Source organism: Tetrao urogallus, assembly GCF_951394365.1.
Source record: "Tetrao urogallus genome assembly, chromosome: 1".
Classification (NCBI taxonomy): domain Eukaryota; kingdom Metazoa; phylum Chordata; class Aves; order Galliformes; family Phasianidae; genus Tetrao; species Tetrao urogallus.
The window spans coordinates 38,556,008-38,572,547 of NC_136813.1; positions in this window are offsets into that span (position 1 = coordinate 38,556,008).

Here is a 16,540-nt window from a genome sequence, read left to right on the forward strand (position 1 = left end):
GTCTTTTATCTCTGCATTAGCCTCTGCTAATTCTGTGTTATCTTGACTTCCACCTGCTTAATTTACATCTTATATAATTATTTGAAAAAATCATGTGACACTATCTAATCTTTCAAGTGACAACCTAAGTTTGTTCTTGAAGTTAGACATTAAAAGCATTGCATTACTATTTAAATTGACCTGTGATTTAGCTCTTGGTGCTCACAAAGCAAAGCAGGGTCTCAGAAAATGAAGTTTTAGTAGAAATAAGTGTTCTTTTGCTTACTATTCTTTTGCAGATCAGAGATTTTATCATTTAACCTTAAAGGAAAATTATAGGCACTTGACTGGAATAAAGCTTGTATCTAATGAGATCTCTTCAAATGAATTTGTTTCATGATATCTCATATAAAAGTATTCTAGCTTTGTAAGTGGAGAGGTTAAGAAGAGGACTGCAATCTTTCATTTACCTTACATCTGGCTTTAAGTACCAAAGAACAAGTTTTTGTGATCTAAACGTTGCATATCATTCCCAGTGGTGTAGGCCAAGGGAAGATGTCAAATATCAACTGATATTTATATTTATTCACAGGATTTAAACTAGCTTTAAGTATGGGTTTGTAAGTGAAAAATAAGGAATGAAAACTAATACTTTCTGAGATGTTCTAACAAGAACCAAAATTGTGTATCCAAATTATGCAGATGTAGCTGAAAAACAACCTTGTCCTATTTTATAAGAATGGCACCAGATATTTTTCATGCTTGGCAATTTTTTTAAACTGTAAGTCATAGCTGATTAACCAACAAATCAGTAAGTATGGAAAGCAGTTTGTTTCTGCTCAGCACATGACTCATCTGTTACAGATAGCAGATTAAATGCTTTTAATGTTCTTCTCAAACTCTACGATTCTATGATTCTAACTCAACCAGGTCATTTTGGCTATAGAATCATAGAATCGCAAGGTTGGAAACGACCTATAAGATCATCTAGTCCAACCATCTTCTCATTACCACTACTACCACAAGCTACTAAACCATATCTCGCAGCTCCTCATCCAGATGCCTCTTGAACACTGCCAAGGACGGCGACTCCACCACCTCCCTGGGCAGGCCATTCCAGTGCCTAACTACTCTCAGAGAGAAAAAGTTTTTCCTCATGTCTAACCTAAACCTCCGCTGGTACAACATGCAGCTGTTTCCCCAGGTTCTATTTGTTGCCTGGAAGAAGAGGCCAAACCCCTCTTCACCACAACCTCCCTTCAGGAAATTGTAGAGTGCAATGAGGTCTCCTCTGAGCCTCTTCTCCTTTCACGATCCCGTGCTGGCTGGGCCTGATTACTGCATGACAGTTACTGCATGAGAATACCCTGGGAAACTATCCTTGGGGACAAAGGAACAGAACAGATCTGGCAGCTACTTAAGTATACCCTTCTGAGAGCAGAAGACCTCTCCATCTTCCAACATAAGAAATCAAGCAGAGGAAATAGAAAACTGTCATGGCTGAGAAAGGACCAGCTGGACAAACTGAGGGAAAAGAAGGAAGTGTATAGGCAGTGGAAGCAGGGATGTATGGCTTGGGAAGAATATAAGGACATGCTCCTGATATGCAGAAATGGGAACAGGAAAGCTGTGCGCAGGTATAACCAAACTTGACAAGGGATGTGAAAAATAACAAGGGATTCAACAGGGTACAGTGATCAAATGAGAAATGCCAAGGAGAGTATACCCTCCTGGCAAATGAGAAGGGAGAATTGGCTTCAGCAGACATGGAGAAGGAAGAGGTACTTTCCTTGGTCTTCACTGGCAGTCAAGCTCCCCATATCTCTCATGTCTCTGAACCTCTAGGCAGGAGACAGGGGAGTAAAATCTCTCCAGCTATAAAAGAAGAGCAATTTCAAGACTGCTTCATGAGACTGAAACTGTACAAGTCTATGGATTTGGCTGATGTAGTTGCCAAGATGATCTCCATCATATTGGAACAGTCATGGCTATCACATGAAGTCTCCAATGACAAGGAAAAGGGAAATATTGATCCCATTTTTAAGAAGGGAGAAAAGTAGACCCAAGGAACTTGAACTTATTCCTTGATCGCCGAGGTCCGCGGCTCGAAGCTGTCTCTGGCAGAACCGCCGCGACTTTTAGCGAGGTACAAGGGGATTTTAATCGCTTTCCTCATCGAGGATTCCCGCGGCAATCGTGCGGACGCCGCTCTCAGTCGGGCTGCTCTCGCGAGAGCAGCTGACGCAGAGTGGGCGTTGCCAACGCATCGGCGGGAGATTTAAACGGGCGCAAACCGGAAGCAGCCCTTGATCGCCGAGGTCCGCGGCTCGAAGCTGTCTCTGGCAGAACCGCCGCGACTTTTAGCGAGGTACAAGGGGATTTTAATCGCTTTCCTCATCGAGGATTCCCGCGGCAATCGTGCGGACGCCGCTCTCAGTCGGGCTGCTCTCGCGAGAGCAGCTGACGCAGAGTGGGCGTTGCCAACGCATCGGCGGGAGATTTAAACGGGCGCAAACCGGAAGCAGCCCTTGATCGCCGAGGTCCGCGGCTCGAAGCTGTCTCTGGCAGAACCGCCGCGACTTTTAGCGAGGTACAAGGGGATTTTAATCGCTTTCCTCATCGAGGATTCCCGCGGCAATCGTGCGGACGCCGCTCTCAGTCGGGCTGCTCTCGCGAGAGCAGCTGACGCAGAGTGGGCGTTGCCAACGCATCGGCGGGAGATTTAAACGGGCGCAAACCGGAAGCAGCCCTTGATCGCCGAGGTCCGCGGCTCGAAGCTGTCTCTGGCAGAACCGCCGCGACTTTTAGCGAGGTACAAGGGGATTTTAATCGCTTTCCTCATCGAGGATTCCCGCGGCAATCGTGCGGACGCCGCTCTCAGTCGGGCTGCTCTCGCGAGAGCAGCTGACGCAGAGTGGGCGTTGCCAACGCATCGGCGGGAGATTTAAACGGGCGCAAACCGGAAGCAGCCCTTGATCGCCGAGGTCCGCGGCTCGAAGCTGTCTCTGGCAGAACCGCCGCGACTTTTAGCGAGGTACAAGGGGATTTTAATCGCTTTCCTCATCGAGGATTCCCGCGGCAATCGTGCGGACGCCGCTCTCAGTCGGGCTGCTCTCGCGAGAGCAGCTGACGCAGAGTGGGCGTTGCCAACGCATCGGCGGGAGATTTAAACGGGCGCAAACCGGAAGCAGCCCTTGATCGCTGCTACAAAAAGCCCTCGAGATGGCAGCGACTGTCGCTGCCCACCTGAGGCACAGCAGAGGAGGTAGTATAGCTGTCTCCCAGGCTGTCTTAACGTGGTGCTTTTGCAAGCTACCCTTGTCTGCACTCTCCTGCAAGGAATCTTGTTACAGCTATTGGTGGTAAGTGCCAGGGCACTTAGCGAACCTGGCAACAGTGTGAGGGTAGGGGGCAGCAGGGCAGGGCCGATCACTTGCACCCCTTTAGGACTTTCTTGTTGAGTTAGTGAGCCTGCTGGTTGCCATGGGTGCACCCCGGCAGAAGGCTTCAAGCACAAAAACTGTGAAGACCCGTGCAGAGGTCCCGAGCACACGCAGCAGAAAGACAGCAGCCAAGAAGACGGTCCAGAGCCAGACTGAGGTCTGGTGCGTGCATAGAGGGGAGAATAACAGTATGAGGTGTGTGGCGACTCAGACAGAGATACCATCACGAGATGCTAGTGTGCAGGTCACTGGCTGTGAGGAGTGCCACAGCCTGGCATTTGCAATGCCACATGAAGGAGGCAGCACTTGTATAAGGTGTGAGCAATTGAATGACTCGCTCAGCCTTGTGATTAGCTTGAAGGAGGAAGTGGAGAGGCTGAGGACTATAAAAGAGTGTGAGAGGGAGATTGACTGGTGGTGTCAGTCCCTCTCAACCTCAGGTTCTCGGCACACAGACAAGGCTCCTCACGGAGCACGTCAGCCCCTGCCACCTTACAAACACCTGGTAAAGGGGAACCAGCCAGCTGACAGCGTTTCAGCGAGCCCCCTGTCCTCTCTTCCCCCTAACAGCAATTTGAGAAGGGAGGAGGAGTGGAAACGGGTACCTGCTCGGCGGAGGGGGCATCCCCCAACCCGTCCATCCCCGACTCCCCAGGTGCCTCTGCGTAACAGGTTTGAGGCCCTGGAATTTGAGGGGGGGACGAGTGAGAGGGCGGAGACAGGTTCACCCGTGAGGTTGCCTCAGGCGAAGCGGTCGCCCACAAGCCTCAAGACTGCTTCTACCCGTAAGGACAGAAGGGTGATTGTCATAGGTGACTCCCTTCTGCAAGGAACAGAAGGCCCTATATGCCGGCCTGACCCTACCCGCAGAGAGGTGTGCTGCCTTCCTGGGGCTCGGGTCAGAGACATTTCAAAGAAAATTCCCGAGTTGATTCGGCCTTCAGATTATTACCCACTTTTAATAATTCAGGCTGGCGGCGAGGAAGTTGATAAGGAAAGCCTGAGGTCTATCAAGAAAGACTTCAGGGGAATGGGGCGAATGCTTGAAGGTGCTGGGGTGCAGGTGGTCTTTTCTTCTATGCCCGTGGTGTCAGGGAAAGGTACAGGGAGGATCCAAAACACCCAACTCTTAAATAGATGGCTAAAAAGCTGGTGCAGACACAAGAATTTCGGCTTTTTTGACCATGGGGCAATTTACACTGCACCTGGCATGATGGCTGCTGATGCATGCAGCCTGTCCCTGAGGGGTAAGAGGATATTAGCTGAAGAATTAGCGGGACTCATTGACAGGTCTTTAAACTAGGAACGAAGGGGGAAGGGGACAAAATAGGGGCTACTGGGGGTGAACGGGTCATTCGAGGGCTTGTACCAAACTCCATGAGCAATGACGGCAGAGTGCACAGGGAAGGAGTAGGGCAGGGGGATGCTGGGGATGCTGCTGTTCTAGGGGATCCTAGATCCCTTATAAAGGTGGTGAGACGGATAGCCCGGCTGAAGTGCCTTTATACCAATGCACGCAGCCTGAGTAACAAGCAGGAGGAACTGGAAACTGTGATGCACTCGGAAAGTTATGACCTTGTTGCTATCACAGAAACATGGTGGGATGACTCCCACAATTGGGATACTGCGATCGATGGCTATAGACTCTTTAGGAGAGATAGGCGAGGTAGGAGGGGTGGGGGAGTTGCTCTCTATGTCAGAGATTGGATAAACTGTGAGGAGCTCCCTACGAGAAACAGTCAGGAACAGGTTGAGAGCCTGTGGGTTAGGATTAGAGATGGGACTAATACAGGTCAGCTGGTGTTAGGGGTATACTACAGGCCACCTGATCAAGGGGAGGCTGTTGACGAGGCTTTCTTGCTCCAGATGCGTGAGATGTCTGGCTCACGGGCTCTTGTCCTGGTGGGGGACTTCAACCATCCGGACATCTGCTGGGAAAACCACACGGCGAGCTGCAAGAGCTCCAGAAAGCTCTTGGAATCCATTGACGATAGCTTTCTGGTTCAGGTATTGGACAGACCGACCAGAGGTGAAGCGTTGCTGGACCTGCTGCTCACAAACGCTGAGGAGATCATCAAAGGTGTCAAAGTTGGAGGCTGCCTGGGCTCCAGCGACCACGCCTTGGTTGAGTTTGTGATCTCAAGCGATGTGGGCCTGGCAAAGAGCAGGATCAGGACGCTGAACTTTAGAAGAGCAGACTTCAAGCTACTCAATGGATTGCTGGCCAAGATCCCCTGGCGCGCCGCCCTCAAAGACAAAGATGTTGAGGAGAGCTGGCTGCTCTTCAAGGATGCCCTCCTGGAAGCACAAGAGGTCTCCATTCCTCTGAATAAGAAAGTGGGCAGGCGAGGTAGGAAACCGGCATGGCTCAGCAAGGACCTGCTGAGAGAACTGAGGGCGAAGAAAGGGGTGTACAAGCTCTGGAAACAAGGCTGTGTCACCTGGGAAGAGTACAGGGATGCTGTCTGGACTTGCAGACGTGGGATCAGGGAAGCCAAGGCGCAGGCAGAACTGAACTTGGCAAGGGATGTGAAAAACAATAAGAAAACCTTCTACAGGTACATTGGCCAGAAGAGACAGGCCAAAACGGGTGTACCTACTTTGGTAAATTTAAAAGGAGAACTGGCTTCAACAGATGAAGAAAAAGCTGAGGTGCTGAATGAATTCTTCACCTCGGTCTTCACTGGTGGCCAGGATTCTAGTCTTTTTCACGTCCCTGAGCCCTGCATCCCCAAACCTCTATGTGGGGACCAAGGAGGTAAATCCCTCCCCACTGTAAGGGCAGAGCAAGTCCGACAGTGCCTCCTTAGACTGAATGAATATAAGTCTATGGGGCCGGATGGCGTGCATCCCAGGGTCCTGAAGGAGCTGGCTGAGGTGGTTGCCGAGCCGCTCTCCATCATATTTGAGAAGTCGTGGCTGTCAGGTGAGGTCCCGGACGACTGGAGGAAGGGTCACGTCACTCCCATATACAAGAAGGGGAGCAGGGAGGACCCGGGGAACTACAGGCCGGTGAGTCTCACCTCCGTGCCTGGGAAAATCATGGAACAGATCCTCCTGGACAACATGCTCGATCACATAAAGAATGAGCATGTGATCCGAGACAGCCAGCACGGCTTCACCAAAGGAAGGTCATGCCTAACTAATCTTGTGGCCTTCTATGATGGAGTGACGGCATTGGTGGACGAAGGGAAGGCGACCGATGTCATTTTCCTGGACCTGAGCAAGGCCTTTGACATGGTCCCCCACCACATCCTCATCTCCAAATTGGAGGGAAGTGGATTTGATGGGTGGACGACCCGATGGATAAGCAATTGGTTGAAAGGCCGCAGACAGAGGGTGGTGGTCAATGGCTCTATGTCCAGGTGGAGGCCGGTAACAAGTGGTGTCCCCCAAGGGTCTGTCTTGGGACCGGTGCTCTTTAACATCTTTATCAATGACATCGATGAGGGAATTGAGTGCACCCTCAGCAAGTTTGCTGACGACACCAAGCTGAGTGGTGCGGTTGATACGGTGGAAGGAAGGGATGCCATTCAGAGGGACCTCGACAGGCTGGAAAGCTGGGCTCGGGTGAACCTAATGAGGTTCAACACGGCAAAGTGCAAGGTTTTGCATTTGGGCCGGAAGAACCCCAGGCACCCGTACAAGCTGGGAGGAGTGGTCCTTGAGAGCAGCTCGGCAGAGAAGGACCTGGGGGTCCTGATGGACGAGAGACTCAACATGAGCCAGCAGTGCGCTCTGGCAGCTCGAAAGGCAAATGGGATCCTGGGCTCCATCAGGAGAGGGGTGGTCAGCAGGGACAGGGAAGTGATTGTCCCTCTCTACTCGGCTCTTGTGAGGCCCCATCTGGAGTACTGTGTCCAGGTGTGGAGCCCTCAGTACAAGAAAGACATGGAGATTTTGGAAAGGGTCCAGAGGAGGGCGACTAAGATGATCAGGGGGCTGGAGCACCTCCCCTATGAGGACAGGCTGAGGGAGTTGGGCTTGTTCAGCCTGGAGAAGAGAAGGCTGCGGGGCGACCTCATTGCAGCCTATCAATACCTGAAGGGAACCTACACCCAGGAGGGGAGTAAACTCTTCATAAGGGCTGACAATAGCAGGACTAGGGGAAATGGATCCAAGTTGAAGGAGGGAAGATTTAGGTTGGATGTTAGGGGGAAGTTCTTTACGAGGAGAGTGGTTAGGCCCTGGAACGGGCTGCCCAGGGAGGTTGTGGATGCCCCGTCCCTGGACGTGTTCAAGGCCAGGTTGGACGGGGTCCTGGGCAACCTGATCTAAATGTGTATGTTTGGTGGCCCTGCTAGGCAGGGGGGTTGGAACTACATGATCCTTGAGGTCCCTTCCAACCCGGGTGATTCTGTGATTCTGTGTGATTCTGTGAACTGTAGGTGTTGAGCCTCATGTCTGCCTGGAAAGATCATGGAACAGATCCTCCTAGAAGCTATGTTAAGGTATGTATGAGTTGAGGAGGTGATCCAAGATAGACTCCATGGCTTCACTAAGAGCAGATCATGCCTGACCAATCTAGCAGCCTTCTATGATGGATTGACAGCTTCAGTGGACAAAAGAAGGGCAACTGATGTTTTCCGTCTGGACTTGTGCAAGTCCTTTGACATGACCACACAGCATATACTTATCTCAAAATTCAATATGTCCCTCGTTTTTAATTTAAATTTTGAGTATTACAATTGTTTATTTTTCATTCAATTGCAACTAGAACCTTTTATAAGTTTAATTTTTATTTAAATTGGATCCCCTTAAATAATTATATGTTGTGCACAAATTCTTCTGATTCCTGATTGATTCTCCATGTGTCATTTATGAATATACTGACCATCCTGCAGACATTTAGGCTATATTTGTGTCATGGTTCTATGTTTTTGTTTTTGTTTTGTTTTTTGTTTCTGGGTTTCAGTATTCCACATCAAAACATCATGTACTATACGGTGCATTAAAGTATCACTGCCCCAATTCCAAGTACCTATCCCTGTATGTCACAGAAGTCACGGGATCTGGCCCTTCCGGGTGGGGGGGGGCGCTCTCTTGCTGCCTGGCAGTGGGTGCTGGAGGGTGCTTTCCTAGCCGTTCCAAGCCTTTTCAGGTTTGACTCGGTTCCGGGAACTCTCTCTCTCTCTCTCATCTTGTCTGATTCATTAATCTCAATTTCAATTAAATTGTATATATTGTGTTATCTTGTATTCCAATATTATAGTAAAATAAGTTTTCCTCCATAGATTGGTGCCGCTGCTCTTTTCCTCCCTTCCTTCCTCCCCATTTTTGTGGGACTGGGGTGGGGGGGGAGGGCAGAGGCCTGTGGCCCCTGTCACGGACATAGATTGATCTGGTCAACTCCGTGACAATTTGTATGCAAAATGAAGAAGATCTGGTTTGATCTCCAGCCTATGGCTGACTATGATCAAAAACAAAGTCAAGGATTGAATTCATAATTAAGTAATGCATGAACAGTTAAAGGTCCAGTGTAATCTTTCCTTCTTTTCCTACATGGAAATGCAAAAATTTGTGCTACCTGCTGTGTAGATGCCTTATGTTTTGAAAACTAAACACCCCTCCCCCAGTTATTAAGCTGTTAATAATCCTGAGATAATATTCTCTTCTATTCCGCTTAAGACTTTTATGTGGAACAGAGTTGACAGTGTTTTAGAAATCAAGTATACTATGTATGCTGTATGAACTGAACATTTATCCATAGGCACACCGATCCTAGTATGTTTTTGATGTGCAACTTTCTTTCATAGGAATTGTGTAATCTCTTTGCAAAATAGTGCTAATAACTAAACATGAATTTTGTCAAAATGGCACCTTCAATAATATGTAGAAAAATCTTTGATCTGTTATTAATTTAGTTTTATTTATTTATAAATCAACATTAAACATGTTGTCCACCTATAAAATCGTTTCTCCTATCATTGGTTCTACAGGATATCACTTAATAGAATAAATTGGTAGATCTAATTTTTTTTTTCTGTTTTCAGAGAACATTACCTGAGATCACCCAAGAATAAATACATAACAAGCGCTGATAGACTTTGTACTATTTCGCTTACAGATCTACAGATGCAAATTGTAAAACAGGTAATTTTACAATTCTCTGATATTACCAATGATGTATGGTGATATTTCAAACTATCAGTTACTGTGTTTTTCACAAAAATAAAAATAAAATAAAATAAAATAAAATAAAATAGTGTTAATTATGCTATTTTTTTAATATTATTGTGGATATATTAGAAAACTAGTATTGTGTGGTGGGTTTGCAAGTAGAGCACCACAATTACTCCTACCAGTCTTCTCTGTACTTCATCTACACATTTCTACTAAGAACTTATTCTTTAAACATATTCTTTGAGTAGTCCAAGACTTATTTCATCAGTAATAAAGTCTCTTGTTACACTTGCAATGTCATCTGGAGGGAAGGATTTCTGAAGAGCAAACAGAGCAGCTGTTGCCTGGTAGGGAGGTAGATCAATGACTTGACACTTGGCAGCTCTAAGTCTGCATAGAGTTTAATAGTTGAAAGGCAGTGTACAAGAAAATTGAAGGCTGTTCACCTCGTGGGTCCAACACTCCTAGGCTTTGTAAATTACTGTGGCTTAATAAAAAAAAAATTGGTACTTCATTTTAATAACAGTAACTATAAAAAAGCTTTTTTTTTTTTTACACAGTCACAAATTCTAGTTTTTAAATCCATGAGACTTAACAGAATGCCAGAATATTTATGATATATACAAACTATGTACATGTACATAAATTTTTCTTTTAGTTTTGACTGCATTGAGAAACCAAAATTCCTATTTAAATAGATAGCATTTAAACAAGATGCACAAAATAATGTTTAATCATATTTAATCAATGATTAAATAAGCTTTCATGAAATCATGACATCTACTGTAACTTTGACAAAGCTCAAGAAACAATTAATTACTAAAATAGAAAATGCTTAAAAACAAAGATACAGAACACACATTTTCTTTTATATGAAGGATCCTGCTTCTAGATGTTGATAAATTATGTGTTTGCAGTTCATTAACTTCATTTTTTTTATAAGGATTGACAACTAGAACAAAGCTTGAAAGTGTTACAAATTTTACACTTTAATTATTATTCTCTTTATATTAAACTGTATATATAAATTTGAGCTGCCAGATGTCAAGTCATTATTTTGCCTCCCTACTAGGCAACAGCTGCTCTATTCACTCTTCAGAAATTCTCCTTTCCAAATGACATTGTGAGTGTAACAATCAACCCTAACCCTAACCCTTATCCTTGAGAGGAAAATTCAGCTGTTCAATATTGTCCTTTTCCCTGGCACCAGCAAGTGGTAAATTTTAACAGTAGTGTAGAAAATATATTACCTGGGGTTTCGTAACATTTAGGAAAATTCATGGGATCTTACTGCATTGACAGCAAAATTTCAACAATATCAAGTGGCAATAAAATTTCAGTTATAATTTTAAGAATTATAACATTAAAAGGATAAATATTTGTGCCTTTGTTATTATTACGTTTTTTCACTTAAGCACTACACACTGAAAAATCAATGGATTTCCATAGGTTGTGAAATTGAAATAGAATCTGAAGAAGGTCCAAAAAATATTGTATAATATTAAAAACACAACTACATTGTACTTAGTTTGATTTCTCTCAAGAGTGAATAGAATTATATCTACCAGTATTCTTATTCTGTTCAGTAGCTGTGGTATTTTTGCACTGATGGGCAGCTAAGTTCCCTCACACTGCTTTCTCATTTACCCTCATCAAAAGAACAGGGAGAAAAAATAAGATTAAAAAAGCACCAGGGGTTGAAAAGGACAGAGAAATCACTGAATGGTAATTGTCATTCACCAAAAAAATGCTTAACTTAGGGAAATTAATGTTATTGCTTATTGATTACAGAATGGAACAGTGAGAACCAAAAGCAAAATTTTTGCTCAAAGAGTAGTGAGGCACTGGAACGGGTTGATCAGAGAAGCTGTAGATATCCCATCACTGAAGACATACAAGGGCAGGTTGGATGGGCAGCCTGATCTAGTGGGTGGCAATTCTGCCCATGGCAGGATGGATGGAACTACATGGTCTTTATGATCTTCCAAACCATTCTGAGATTCTACTATTCTATGAACCTACTCTAGATGGTATTCTTGATCTCTGATTGGATTGGACCAGAAAACCTCTGAAGGTCCCTTCCAAACTCAGAAATGTAGATTCTGTGATTCTGTGAATCTAATCTCACTTTGTCTGAAAATTCATCTTGGTTCTTTCAATATATATAAAATTAATATTTTAATAGAACTTATCGATGTAAGTGCTGTATAATAATATTGTATAAAGTTCCGTATACTTTCAAAGATATACTAATTTCTATGTAACAGTATTTCACAATGTTTTCACTGGTAGTCAGTAACAGAAGTGGCCTCATCACTGTTTCTGAGATTTTACACCTGTGCTACATTGGCATGTACTTAATATTCATGTTCATTGCTATACAATTCTTGTTCTGAGTTAAAATCCAATACCTTTTCATTGTGGAATTTATAAATGTGGATAGTATGAATGGAATAATTGGAATTATTTCAGTATTCATTTGCACTATTTGCAGTGTAGGGAATTCACAGATTGAAATGAATGAGACATAACCATTTAACTAACAAATCAGATTTTTAGAGGATTTGAATTAGGTTACTGTACTATTTTTTTTAATGTAGCATATACATTTGCACCAATCACAAATTGATCAGTGAAGCAGAGAAGGAAATGTGAAATGAGTCTTCCATAGATCATACAGATTTCCCTTTGTTTTACAGGATCTTTCCCTGTAACCACGTTATAATTGCTCTTCGCTGCTTTTGCTTTGTCAGAGTAAAGCAAATGACACTTGTCAGAATCAGTAATGTCCTAACATATAATAACCATGTTTCTGTAGAATTTGTCCATTCTGGAAAATGTCAAAGAGACAATAAAGACTTTGTACATTATAACATACGTCTTAGAGAAACACTAGTTTATATTCTGCATTGAAATCTGTTAGAGGAATGAATGAATGAATGTAAAGTTGTTTCTAAATGTACTAGTGAATAGTGTAAATGAACTAGTGTAATATAGTTCATCTGATAGTAATATAGCCTATCAAATATTTTATCTTCATTTAACTTATCTATTAATAAAGAGATCAGTTTTTTATGGAATGGTATGTTATAAAAAATGGTAGTTATAAAAATCATTTTCTTATACCTGTTTTCCTCTATATAAAAAAAAAACTTTTTTTTTTTTTTCCTCAGATACCAAATCGCTGATTCTCAAAATGCTTTTATCTACATTTGTGTTGAAGCCAATGAGGACTGTAACAAGAATGGGACTTTGAATAATACATCTTCTCACATACTTGCATGCTGCTAAAACTATATTAAAAATACAGATTATGTATATAATTTGGTATTAACACTTCATATTAGTCAGAATACTCTTCTTTGTAATGTTGGATGATTTGCATGAGTTAGTATTCTGACATACATGGCTTTTAAATACTTTGCATTATATAATGTATGCCTTTTTTCTCATCTTTCTAATTAATGAAAACTAGTGTTTATTACATCTAATTTAGTGTTACCTCACTGAAAGGTAGCTAAACATCTCTGAAACACAAAGTATGATCTACTTCACTTTGCATAACTATATAATTTTCTAAGTACTTAATGGAAGGAATCAAGTACTTCTGCAAGTGGTAGTCAGCTTGATATAGATGCTTTCTTTCAGGTAATCATTAGAAATTGTTTGCTGTTTCTTGCCATTCTCAAAAGCTACATGGTCAGTGAGTCAAAGAATCCTCAAGACAACTATCCAAACACAGAAGGCTCTTAGTTTCAGGATCTCTTGAGCCTGATAATCAAAATTCAATCAAAATCAATCAAAATCAATCTTTTGGTTAACTAGTATATGCTCCCATTATGTTGTTGCACTCCGGAAAATTTTCTTTGACCTTGCAAAGCAGCTTTCAAAGCAGTCTATACAAATTTGAATGTTCTGAAGAATGTGTTAAACTCGTAGAGTATTTGCAATGGTGACCTGATCTATAAAATCATTAATTGCTTTTGTAACCAGATTTTTGCTTAATTAGTATGGTTTTGACACAATGAAGTAAAAATTTTCTGCCTTGCCCCTTTGTGACTATGCCATAATGGTAGATAACTAGCAAATTGATTTAGTTCAATATGCAGTGTAACAAGCATTATAGTTGATTCAGAGAGACATCTTCCCACACAGGAAGACTCCTTTGTCAATATAAAACCATTAGGAATCTGTCTTATTTCATGACTGAATCTTCATTTTACTTTTTCTTGTGTGAAATATTTCCATTCCCTGAACTTTGTATGTTCTTTTTTTGACATACTGACAGACATATGTGGCACAAGTACCTAAAACTGGATTGCTACAGAACTGGCAAAACTTATGAATTAATCCTCTCACAAAAGATTTCATGATTATGGCTAGATGCCTACTAAATCATCCCCTGTAAGTCATTATTCACTTAAATCTGATGCACTAACAACTCACAGCCTTGTTTTATACAGATGTTAATCATGAAGTTCAATTTAAATGAAATAGAATTAAGTACTGTGCATTTTAAATTGTGAAAACAATGTTATAATTAGAATATTAATGGCATTTGTATCAAACAGTATAAATGTGCAACATTAAACTGCCTGCTTCCTGGAACCTAGCCTCCTTGTCTCCCTTGCCAGCTGTCACAGCCTTCACTCTTTCTGTCATCAGGCTGATGACAGGAGAAATTTACTCCTCAACTTGGAACTGTCTGATTAATCCTTACATACAACTGGTTGCAGAGGCAGCTGCAGATTCTCAGCCCATTTGTATGATATTCTACAATACAATGTCAATCAGATGATATTATTTTTGAAATAATGAGGAAATATGAATAACTAATCAGATTGCAATGGGAGAGTATACACACCCACAAAAATACCATGTTGAGCAAATACATCTGGTCTTACCCTGAATTCCAATCTCATGGGCACTTTCCGAATCTTTTCATCATCAGAAGCAAAATGAAAGAAGGAGTTGGAACAAAAAGTTGACCTTTCAGGAGTGAAAGAAAAATAATTATAGAACAACGATGTGTATATTCCAGTATTCTTGTTAATCCCCTGTGGTAATTTCACTATGATGCACAGCCAAACTCCACATTACTTTCTCACTCCCTCTCAAAGAAAGAAGTGCAGAAAATAAAATGAAAAAGGGCTCAAGGTTTTAGATATGTACAAGGAGATCGCTCACTTATTGCTGTAAAGGGCAAAACAGACTCAGCATAGGGAGATTAATATAATTTACTGCCTACTGATAAAAGATGAGAGCAGTGAGAATGAAAAGAAAACTAAACCACCTTTCTCCATGCCACCTCATTCTACTTTCTCCCCAAAACAGCAAAAGGGAATAGAGTTTGTGAGTCTATAACACTTCATCATCTTCCATTCCTTCATCTTCACATTCTCCTTTCAGTGTGAGGAACATCTCACTGGAAGTAACTTTCCAGAAATTGTCCTATATTGGCTTTGTACAGACTGCAGTTCAAGAATGACTCAAATACAGATCCGTGCCATAAGCTCTATCCTTGTCAACGGTTTATGGGCTGGTTCGGCCCAGTTCCGTGACCAGCAGGGCGGAGGGATCTGCGGATCCACACCTCTGGGAAAGGGGAAACAGAGGACCCCAAAATACTTGAAAACAACAGCAATAATCTGAGGTGGAACAAATGATTTACTAAATATAGTATTAGCAAAAAATACAATGAGAGAGAGAGAGAGAGTCTGTCTGGATGGTAGATAGACCTCACCACAATGCTGGGGTGAGAAGTGCAGTCCAGTTGAGTGACTGAAGAACAGACGGCGAAGTGCAGATGGCGAAACGCAGACGGCAAAGCTCAGACAGCAAAGCGCAGACAGAGAAGAGCAGGCGAAGAAGGATCAGGTGACCTTGCATGGAATTATATCTCCTTGCTGACCGCAAAGCCTCCTGGGGAAATGTAGTTCTTCTCCGTCGGACGAACATTCGGCAGATATCAAACCCCACCCCCCAGTGCATTACATGATGTTATGGTGTGGAATACTGATGACCAAAAATCATAAAACCATGATAATCCTACATGGAAGGACTGCTCCAGCACAATTCCCCACAGGAGGCAGCTCCCCAGCCCTGCTTTTCTCCATGGGCTGCAGCCTTGGGCTGCTTCTGCAGGGACACTTCATGGGCAGAGCTCCCTGCAGGCCTCATCCACTGATGCCCCATGGGCTTCTCCGTGGCTACACGTGGAGATCTGACCTGCGTGGTGCCAATGGGCTGCAAAGGGACAGCCTGTTCCTCCACTGCCCAATCCTGGGCTGCAGGGAGTTTCTGCTTTGTGCCTGGAGCATCTTCTGCCCTCCTTCTGCACTGGTCTTGGTGTCTACAGGGCAGTTTCTGTCTTCATTTTCCTTACATCTTTCTCCTTCAGTTGCTGTTTTGCAGCATTTGTTCTTTGTCTTAAATTTGTTTTCTCAGAGGCACAACCCTCATCACTCACTGGCTCAGGTCAGGCCAGCACTGGGTCTCTTTAGGAGCTGACTGAAACTGGCTTTAATCTAACATGGGGCAGCTTTTGGACTATTCTCACAAAGGCCAACCCTATAGCACAGGCCCCCAGCTACCAAAACTTAGCCACATTAACCTGACACATTCTCCAGTTTTATTTATTTATCTATTTATTTGCTTATTGGTGTGTGTGGAGAGCTGGGATTGTTCAGTCTGGAGAAGAGGAGGCTCAGGGGAGACCCCACTGTACTTTACAACTTCCTGAAGGGAGGCTGTGATGAGGAGGGGTTTGACCTCTTCTCCCAGGCAACAAACAGGACCGAGGAAATGGCCACAAGTTGTACCAGAGATCAGACATAAAGAAAAAATTTTTCTCACAGAGAATGATCAGGCACTGGAACGGCCTGCCCAGGGATGTCCTGGTAGTGTTCAAGAGGCATCTGGATGAGGATCTATGAGATATGGTTTAGTAGCTTGTAGTAGCAATGGTAATGGGAGGACAGTTGGACTAGATGACC